Consider the following 11,279-nt stretch of genomic DNA (forward strand, 5'->3'; position numbering starts at 1 on the left):
TCCTTGATCATGAAACCCATGATTCAAGCTTTACAAAAATAATTTTATTTTCTTATTTATGTCAATTACATAAAATCACAATTACACATGTCATTATGAAGACCAAACCTAGTTACACTTTTCAACGAGGGAATCACAAGGGGGAATTACGTCAAAATGCATGGAAATAAATGAATAAGAGTGTGTGCCAAGGAGTGTTAGAAAATTCTAGGTGTCCCAAGGATGAAGTGTGCAAGGAGAAGTTCATAATAGGATTTGCAGGAAAAAAGCCTTTGGTTGCGATAAGGAGCTAGAAAAAGCATTTTCAAACAAAGGAATACTTTGGGTTGGGCACAACATTGTTTTTCCAATGCCTTGGTTGGGTTCCCAAGTTACAAAAAAGCTAAGGTTATCTATGAGGGCATGACAACTACACAGTGCCAAGGTGTGCTAGGGAATTTTAGGAAGTACTAACACATGCTAGACAGTTCCAAGGCATGTTATGCATGCCAAGACATGCCAAGTGCTAAGGCCTTCCAAGATGTGCCAAGTGCTAGGGTGTGGGGTGAACACATGCTAGGGAATGTTAGGGCTTGGTGTCAAGGAAACTGATGAAAAGATAAATAGGGGAATGACCAATTTCCCTTTTCTTTACAATATTCGATCCTGGGACCTATGGGTTATAAGCCCACAGACCCTATCGGAAGCATTCCATAAGGATTTAAGCCTTTAAAATCAAAACATATAACATATTGGAGCCTTTACACTATCGAGAGCATTTAAATATGCGATTAGCCTTAAAAACCTACAGCCATATAGCTATCGTAAATACGTGAAACAAGTGAAATACAAAGAAAAACCCCGTTACAACCCTTGGGCTGGATCTCAAATATTATAAGACTACCTCTATAAATATCGACGGGTCTGCTCCTTTGCACCATTCCATAGTGCCACTCTAATCTCTGATCTCTTATTAACGATCGGCCTAATCTCCGATTGCCGATCGGCGCTTATCACTGTCGGCGTATCGACATTTCACCCATCAACATTCCACCACCCTTTGCGCTTGACCTCTGCGATTAGATATCAATGATTAGACCGCGACTGTCGATCTAAATCTTGATCTGACAGTCCACACTTAATCACATGATCATGATCACACTGATTCAAAGGGCCGTACCGAAATTGCCATAAGGATTACGTTGATGCAATATGAGATCTCCGCTCCTTTGTGATTGGATCTGGACTGTTGATCTTCCAGATCTAATGGTTCTTGTGTGTTCTCATCTGGTTCTCCCTTAACTTAATCTTGCTTGGTTTTTGATGGATTTCTGTGTTAAACACAGTTCTATCATAGTCTCTATCTATACGTGACATCACTCCATAATAGTTTATATTTGGATCGCCATCGATCCTTCAGTGATCAATGGTCGATCAACACATTCACAATTGGGATTCAAGCTCTCAACGCATATATACATAATAGGATTGAAAAAGGTATAATTACATAACACACAGGTGAAAACTTAAATGCACACTTTCTATTATATACGGCATAGTTACATGCTAAGGCATTTCAGCCTCAGTAACAGTTCTCCTCTCAACTACATTGGGAATACTATATCTCTATCTCTCTCTATATTACTCTATTACTCTCCCTCTCTCCTTGAACACGTAGGTTCATATAACACTAGATCATATATATATATATATATATATATAAGGAACATTAGATCATATCACTAGAAGGATCTGATCAATCCTCTCCATGAATCACTCAACTGAAGCCCTAAAGCTCGCTATAGAATACATATGGCAGATTACATTAATTAAAGTCTTCTCGAGACTTTATTAGTTCCATCAATCTAGCTCTATTTAAATATAATTGTCCCTGTTTTGCTCGATGGTCCACATCTCCTCCTTCTCCACTTTGGATTCCTCCTTTAATTAAGGGGGGGTTAGATGCTCCTACATCAAACTCCCTAGGCACAAAATTTTATGACCTCCTGGTCATATGCTCCTCCTTGTACTTAGCAATTCTACCCACATCTCTGTGGAATTCACTTCATGATATTTTGTGAGCTACAACCAACCTCTACAGTAATAGTCTTCCTCTGCTACATGATACCTCACCAAGCCCTCCTCACTCGGTCTTTTGGCATCCTTATCGTTCTCTTCTCTGGAATGAATTGAGCACACCTTGCTCTAGGTTGCTACAAATCTTCTCACCTTCCGCTGCTGCTATCTGCATGACAGTATGACGACAAACTCTCCAGCTTTAAACAATTGTACATCTTCTCCTTCTGTTTGCACTCTTCTTCCTCTCGTAGGAAATCCTTTCCCTTCTTTTTCACACAAAATCTTCTTCTACTCTAATACCACTTGAGGAAAAGAGAAATAGGGGTATGACCAATTTCCCTTTTCTTTACAATATTAGATCCTAGGACCTATGGGTTATGAGCCCACAAACCCTATCGAAAGCATTCCATAAGGCTTTAAGCCTTTAAAATCAGACCATATAACATATCGGAGCCTTTACACTATCGGGAACATTTAAATATGTGTTTAGCCTTAAAACCCACGGCCATACAACTATCAGAAGTACACAGAACAAGGGAAATACAAAGAGAAACCCCGCTGGAACCGTTGGGCTAGATCTCAAATATTATAAGTCTACCTCTATAAATATCGGCAGGTCCGCTCCTTCGCACCATTCCGCAGTGCCACTCTGATCTCCGATCTCCAATTAGCGATCGGTCTGATCTTTGATTGCTGATCGACACTTATTGTTGTCGGCGTATCGAAATTTCACCCATCAACATTCCACTGCCCTCTGCGATTAACGATTAGAGATTAGATCGCGACCATCGATCTAAATCTCGATCCGATGGTCCACACTTAATCACATGATCGTGATCACACTAATTCAAAGGGCTATTCTGAAATCGCCATAAGGATTTTGTCGATGCGATATGAGATCTTCGCTCCTCTACGATCGGATCCAGACCGTTGATCTTCCAGATCTAACGATTCCTGTGTGTTCTCATCTGGTTCTCCCTTAACTTAATCTCACATGGTTTTTGATGGATTTCTATGTTGAATACAATTCTGCCATAGTCTCTGTCTATAAGCAACATCACTCCATAACAGTTTATATTTGGATCGCCATCGATCCTTCAGTGATCGATGGTCGATCAACACATTCACAATTGGGATTCAAGCTCTCAAAGCACATATACATAACAAGATTGAAAAAGGAATAGTTACATAACACACAGGCGCACACTTAGACACACACTTTCTATTATATACAACATAGTTACATGCTAAGGCATTTCAGCCTTAGTAATAGTTCTCCTCTCGACTACATTGGGAATATATCTCTGTCTCTCTCTATATTACTCTATTACTCTCCCTCTCTCTTTGAACACGCAGGTTCATATATCTATATATATCTATATATATATATATATATATATATATATATATATATATATATATATATATATATATATATATATATATATATATATATATAAGGAACATTGGATCAGATCACTGGAAGGATTCGATCAATCCTCTCAATGAAAAACACAACTGAAGCCCTAAAGCTCGCTATAGAATACATATGGCAGATTACATTAATTAAAGTCTTCTCGAGACTTTATTAGTTCCATCAATCTAGCTATGTTTAAACCGAATTGTCCCTATTTTGCTTGATGGTCAACAGCTCCTCCTCCACTTTGGATTCCTCCTTTAATTAAGGGGGGGTTAGATGCTCTTGCATCAGAAACACAAGGGAGAACTAGTTTCAAATTGATGGAAATGAAGTGTTAATGAGTTCCAGGTGTGCGAAGGAGGGAGTGACAAGATATTCTAGATAGTTCCAAGGCATGCCAGAGTGTTAGGGAAACATAACAAGGTGTGTCAATGTGTGCTGAGTGTTGGGGAGTGGCAAGGAAACACAAGGGAGAACTACGTCAAAATGCATGGAAATGAATGAAAAAGAGTGTATGACAAGGAGTGTCAGTGATTTCCAGGTGTGTTATGGAGTAAGTCACATGGTATGCTAGGTAGCACTAGTTTACTGAACTCAACTCATCAAAATTTTCCCTCTAAGGGTCACGACCCCTCTTCTTCTAGCAGATTTGTCACAGTCTTAAGGGCATACCTTATGGAATGAACATGCTAGGAAACCAACCTAACTAGGGCATTATACTTATATTCTAATTACTTTAAAACAAAGCATATCCACCCATATCAAAAACAAGAACTCTTTCCTCCATAATAGACTCTACCTAGCTCATGTGGATCCATATATTCTTGGCATATATTTTACTGAATCTTAACCTAAACTTCATCTATTTATTACCCTCAAACTACGGTTACCTCAGTCAATATTACACCTGCAACTACTTATGTTCTGGCCCTCAATTCCAGTGTAGGCCCTCCATTTGTGTTGGTCTTTATCATAGACCTTGCAACCTACTGACCACCATAATATAGGGTCTCAGCCCTCTCTACTATCTTAGAAGTTGATGTGGCCTTCACACAAAAACACCACTGAAACCACATGCCCAAATTCTCGCGAGCCGCCTCTCTTGAGCTCGATCTACCATAAGAGAAGCAACAATATGCCATCCTACTTCCTAGCTCGAACCCATTAAGGTATGTGACATTCTTGTTAACCCTCAAATGATGATCTTGCTCTTCATGGATGATCATGGCCTCCCTTTAATGATCCTTACTCAACCCTCTAACTCAGCCTACTTTAGGACTACATCTTTCTTGGATTCATTGATCAAATGAGCTCCTTCTCACTTGATGTTCCAGCCTTCATACTAATGCCTCCTTAAATATATTTTCCTAGATAGGCCTCTTAGGAACCCTCTAGAACTTATTAGTTTTATCCACTTAGACCTTATGAAATATTAATTCTCCTTTTCAATTTTATTTTAGATTTCAAACCCCATCTTGGGTCCTGTTAGCGCTTGAGATTTCACCTTAGGCTGAAAAGGTAAACCTTCAAGGCTACATCAAACCATTTCACCTCGTAGCTAGCCCTACGAGGTATGAGAAGGCTCTCTCTGGTCAGATTTGATAGATCTTATAATATAATTAGGCTGACCAATTAGAATCAAAGATATTAGGCTAGTAAATTGATAGGGGGTTTGGATTTAATGATTTTTGGGGTTTTTTAATGGAATGGCGGGGCTTTTCTGGGCTACATGGGCAAAATTACAGCTTCAAACAGAAAAATATAATGACTACACAGGTTATGAACTAAGGCAAGGTAGGCATGCAATTTAACACCAAATCTGGTTTCAAACGGGATGGCAAGACTGGTGAGGAGTTAAGGAGGGCAGACAATAACTCCGAATCCTCCTTAAACAGTAGAAAACATCGAATGCGAACAAATTTATAGGAGGAGCATATAATACTATGAATTCCTACCTAATCACTTCATTTGTTCAGCTTGAAAGGTCATGAAATGAAATGGAATATAACTGATTACATATGAGACAAAGGGAAAAACTATGCTAAATCAACATACCACATGAATCTCGGCAAACAGAGCTGTGAAATTCCATTAAATTCTCTGCAGAAAACTGTACATTATAAAACTCTCTGCTTCTCCAGCAGCTCCCAGCGCTCAGAAAAACTCTCTCCCCTCTCTCACTCTAAAACAAAAACTCTTCTACAAATGAATTTTTAATACATTAAATAAAAAAAAGTGCCCAAAACAGGGGCGCTGTTTTTTTTAACTGACTACCTCCGCTCTCCCTCTTTTTTATTACAAAATCATTATTTTTATAAACTACTCTAAAACAAAACAACAGATTGACCCACAATCCGGGCGCTGTTTTAACTAAAGCAATAAAAATAGAGGAGAATCCTCCATCTGCTCCTAAAGATAGAACAGTCTTCCATTATTCCAGCGTGAAGATTTCGAATGGCCCATGAAAACTGGCTGATGATAGAAATAAGTAATCGCACCTTTGAATGCCACTTTGCAACGATTGCCACGTTACTGATATATTTAATTCATATGCAGAAGGTTCTATAAAACAACGACTTATGTATAAACAACTCAATACTGTTTAAAATCCTCTGATGGCCACTTAAAGATATCAATTGGGGCGTAGATCCACTTGGAGATTTAACTGAAGCTATTAATAGAAGATCGAATCTTATTTTTCTGTTATGTAGGCTCTCATTGATGACACAATCCTCCCATGTTGACAACTGGCCAGCCACGCGGTCTTCACATCGCATACCACTCTGGAAGATGGCTTCTGCCAAAATGGAATGATGACCACTGAAAAGATGTTTGCCACTTTGAGGAAATTGCCATATTGGGAACGGTAATATTGAATTTTATTATGCTATAAAATTTCTATTAGCTGCTGCGTTTTGAATTTTTTCTATAACTTCATTGATGTTCATGGTCCCGAGTTCTCTTTCATCTTTGCCACTACCTTTCGACGATATTGAACCTGAGTGCCTGTTACAGGTTACAATACAGGCTTGCACTGGAGAAAGCCACAAAGAAACGTCACCAGCATAACGCTCTATCAATATGCCAAAGAACCTTTCAAGAGATCCTAGGATGGCCCTGTGAATCATGATGGGCCGTTTTTTCTCTGAATTTGAATAATAGATCAAATCGCTGAGGCAAATTGAAATCAACCTGAACTGTAGGCAAACTAGGAAATACAAACCCACTGGTACTATACACTCTTTAGATTTTGACAAAATTAATGTACTGCTTGCTTTAGAGAACTAAACTGCTGCATTCTGGTGGAGGAACGGGATATCTGTTTTTGTCTCCGCAGTAGTCATAGATCATGTAATTTTTGCGCACCCACTTGGAGATGTGTCTATTAGATCTGACTTGGCACGCCCCCTCAACGCGGAAGTTTGTATAAGAAGCCGCAAAGGGAGCGTTGCTCCAATTGGTATTCACTTGCCCTCTTTGAGTAGCCCAATCATCCGCATTCCACAAGCTGGAGAAAACTCCCATGGCTTGGCTGTTCAAGAACGGCACCCACATTACTTGATTTTTCTTGTATACTCTGATGGGAGTGGCGTCCACATAGAATATGATGTGATGCGGGTTCCACTTAATGGGATATGTGTGAAAGTCCGCAGTGGGGTCGAACCACAAACAAATGCGTTGCTCTCTCTTCCCAATTTCATGGGCGTATATGTTCGTCTGCACAATGTAAGGCTCCCCAGACACATTCTCCAGAAATTCAAAATCCATTTCATCATGCTTTGCCCCTGCATTCGAAGAGAGTTGCAACATATATATTCCATATCCAATGTCAATCAACCATAAAATGCACCACTTCCTTCATCAACAGAATAGTCCCCCCCCTTGTCTTTGAATATTGAAAGGCAATGCACTCCACTTTTTAATACTCCTGAGGTAAGCCGTACCTCGTCTTCTCTCATGCCTTCCAGCCCATGTGAACTACCAGAACTTGATGACTGAGATGCCTGCATTTCTGATGTGTTGGCATGACTTATACTGCAAACTAATGTCTTCATTCCTATGATGAGAGTCCTTATTAATTTCTTGCAATCTTTTAGCTCCTGGGAAAGCCCTAAAGGGTTCTGAAGGTTCAAAGCTGTCTGCACAGGTAGCTCCAGCTTCAATCGTAAACTGTATTGTTCTTTCCCATCTTCATAATCTCCAATTAGCTGAGGAATAGTGTGCTTTAATGTACTGAACTTGCTCACAAAAGCTTCTAATATAATTCCCAGTAAGGCTCGACTTTTTCCTTGCTCGTAGGGTCCACACCTCTGATAAAGATTGGTTTAACCAAATTAAGCATCAATCGGGCAGAAGTTGTCTGCATGCTGAATGACAGCGATGAGTCATTCAAATTTCTGGAAAACAAGTTTATAGCTTGGGATAACTGCTTAAACGAAACCTTGAATCGAACATGCTGAATAACCTTTGCAAGAATATCATATGCCAATGGCTTTAATGTTTCACAAGCTCGGCCAGTACCCAATAAAACCCTCTCCTCCAATAAGGTATCAGTCAGTGTGAAAAATCCTCGCCCGAAATCTGTTTGAAGAACTCGCCTTGTGTCACGAAGTAACTCCTGGCGAATCAAAACTGAATCCGGGCAAGTAACAAGCAGATTTACTATGCTCTTTGATATAATCTCTTCATATGGTTGGATAGAATCAGCAAAGCTCCCAAGTAAATATGTCAAACATGAAATAGTCTTGACTTGTGCAGACTTCAAATCAACATAATGATTTTTCAAGTGAGGTGAAACATGCTGGGGATCAGGAATGGATATTGCGTCCACCATCAGAGGGAGGAGAACAGGCACGTTCTTTTGCATATAATGTCCATGGAAGGCAAAAAGAATTATTATAATCAAAGGGCATTCTGTAACAATTTTGAAGGACATAGTGCTTGGATTCAACTGTCCAGGAATTGGCCCTCCAGTTAGTCTCTGTGGACTAATATATCCAATGGAATATTGATTAGTTGCCAACTGACTATCATTTCCATTTGATTCATTGAAACAGTAATTGACAATGGCTTTGAAGTTCTGATAAACCATTCTGTGGCCAAGTTGTTCCTCTTTGATAATTATTGCTGCTCTAAGGAGCTGCAAAGTTTCGAAATGAATGACTGGATGTGCCACTGTAGAAAACCTCTGTACCATGATAATTGAAACCATATGAAGATAAAACTTGACCAAATTCATCAACCGTAGAGTCTGATGTATGCTTTGTTTTCTTTGTGCTTTTACAGAGGTAGGAGCTGTAATCACTGCCTTTTTGAAGAGCTGGAGCATAAATTACATAATCTAAACAACACATTTAAATGATTTCTTCTTCAAAACCCTGTTTTGAAGAAGAATCAATCTCATGTTGAGACGGAGTCTAACAGGTCCAAAACCCCTTCACCTGGGTTCTTTTCCCACAAAGCCTTTTGTGACCGAACTCACACAAACCCAACTCACTAGGCTTGTGGAGTACCTCCCTAGATTCACAAGTCAACAACATAGTCTAGTTGTAGTAATCATAATTTGTTCAAGCTCTTGTAGTCATGTGAGGACTTGGTTGGGTTCCCAAGTTGAAAATTAAGTAAGGGTAATTGTGAGGGCATGATGGCTAGGGAGGGTTAGGGCATGAAAAGGAATGAAAAGGTGCGCTAACACATGTCGAACAATATCAATACATGTTGAGGAGTGTTAAGCAGTGTCGAGGCATCAGAAGGGAGAACTAAGTCAAAACACATGGAAATGAAAAAATAAGTGTGTGCGCTAGGGAGTGTTAGTGAATTCAAGTGTGCCAAGGATGAAGTGTGTTAGCAGAAGCTCATAATAGGATTTTCAAGAGGCAAGCCTACGGTTGCGATAAGGGGTTCTACAGAGCAGTTTTAGACAAAGGGAGAGTTTGTTCTAGGCACAACACTACTTTTCCTCCAGCTAATATTTTTATATGATATGTGGCACATTTTGGCCAAATGCACATGTTTTAAAATATTTTAGACAATTTCATATTGTACATTGTTGTTTATAATTTTTGGGGCACTTGACTTCTGTCAGATTATATCATGTGTGTCTTGTGCATCTTGTGGTTATTGCAAACTCTTAGTTAATGCTCTATTATTTATATGAACTAGATATACATGTGAAATATTTTCTATGTAAGCTATGCTGGTTAGTTGCTTTATGGCCATGGCTAAATGTGATCCTTGTCTTGGTAAGTTCTTAAGTGGGACAAGTTGAGCTTGGACATGAGTGGCCTAAGATGATTTATAGAAAGTTCTTAGGTGAACAAGGCACAATCTACTTGTAGTAGGTGAAATTGGTCAAGTTATTGTGGTTGAAGCAAGCCAATGTCACATGAACTACAGTAGTTAAGGACCTGATTCGGTTACCAAGTTGTGAGAAAATGTAAGGCTAGTTCTGCGGGTGTGAGTACCAAGGCGTGCTAATGAATGCTAACATGTGCCAGATAGTGCAAAGGCATGTCAAATATGCTAAGATGCGCCAAGTGCTAAGGCACGCCAAGAGTTGCAAGGGTGTCGCAATACATGCCAGATATTTTCAAGGCAACAAAAGGGATAAACAAGTTAAACTACAAGGAAATGAACACATAATAGGGTTAATAAGTCATAAATTTACCTTTTCCAAGAGGGTCATGCTAGGCACACCAACACTAGGTACCAATATGTGCCAAGTGCCAAGTGTTAGTGCATTCTAAGTGCCAAATATTCCTCTGTTACTTCTCATCTACTTTCCAATAGTTGATATCAAATAACTTTAATATTAAACCATGCCAAAGCATACCAAGGCATCTCAATGAAAAATAAATAGGATAAGACTTACCAAGTGCCAATGTGTGTTAGGGAGTGATACACATGTTATGAAGTGGCAGGGCATGTCAAAGAGTGCTAAGATGTGCTAGAGAGTGCTAATTAATGCAAATGAGTGTTAGGAGTACTAGGGAAACACAAGGGAGCACTGGGTCAAAATACATGGAAGTGAATGAATATGAGGGTGTTCTGGGGAGTGGCAACGAGTGTTAGCTGGCATGCCAAGGAGGGAGTGACAAGGTATGCTAAGCACTAGTAAGGCATGTTATGGAATATTAGGGCATGTTAAGAAGTGCCAGAGTGTGCTAGGGAGTTCTAGTGTGTGTTAACATGTGCCAAAGAGTGCCAAGGAATGCCAAGACATGACAAATGCTCCATAAACCCAATTCCACAAACCATGTTGGTGGATGCCCCATAAAAAGTAAAAAATAAAAAAATAAAGTATGACCATAGCTCCATGAGTCGAAAATGTCTTCTAGGTTGTTCCTCCTTCATTAGCCATATCTCGATACAATGTGCAAAGATCTTTAAATAGGCATCTCTAGTATCTAGTTCTATTTGTTCAAAAATCTTCTCATTCTTGCTTCTCCATATGCCCCACAAAATATAGAAAGGAAATGAACGATATGTCTTGAAACATTCAAACCATTAAGTGAGACATCTGTAAATGGTAAACATGTTCCAGATTACATGTACTTTAAGTGTTTGAAGAACCCCACTCCATATCGAGATCGAAGAAGGACATGCTAGAAATAGATGTTCCATGTCTTCTAAAACTTCTTTGCATAAAGAGCATCTTCCAAGATCTTGAAAGCCCCTTTTATGGATATTATCCCTAGTTAAAATATTATTGTTGACCACCAGCCACATAAAAAATTTTAATTTGAGAGGTATATCTGATCTCCACGTGTTATGAAACCAAAAATCATTATCATTCAAGCCA

General features: G+C 39.2%; 1 pseudogene; it reads right to left on the reverse strand.

Moving 5' to 3' along the window:
• Positions 1-6,754: 6,754 nt before the first annotated feature.
• Positions 6,755-7,288, reverse strand: LOC149234779 (xyloglucan endotransglucosylase/hydrolase protein 9 pseudogene; annotated as a pseudogene).
• Between the last annotated feature and the right edge of the window lie 3,991 nt (positions 7,289-11,279).

The sequence above is a fragment of the Pinus tabuliformis genome, chromosome 8, assembly GCF_031772625.1.
Source record: "Pinus tabuliformis cultivar Carrire ecotype Pingquan chromosome 8, CPIR1, whole genome shotgun sequence".
NCBI classification, from domain to species: Eukaryota; Viridiplantae; Streptophyta; class Pinopsida; order Pinales; family Pinaceae; genus Pinus; species Pinus tabuliformis.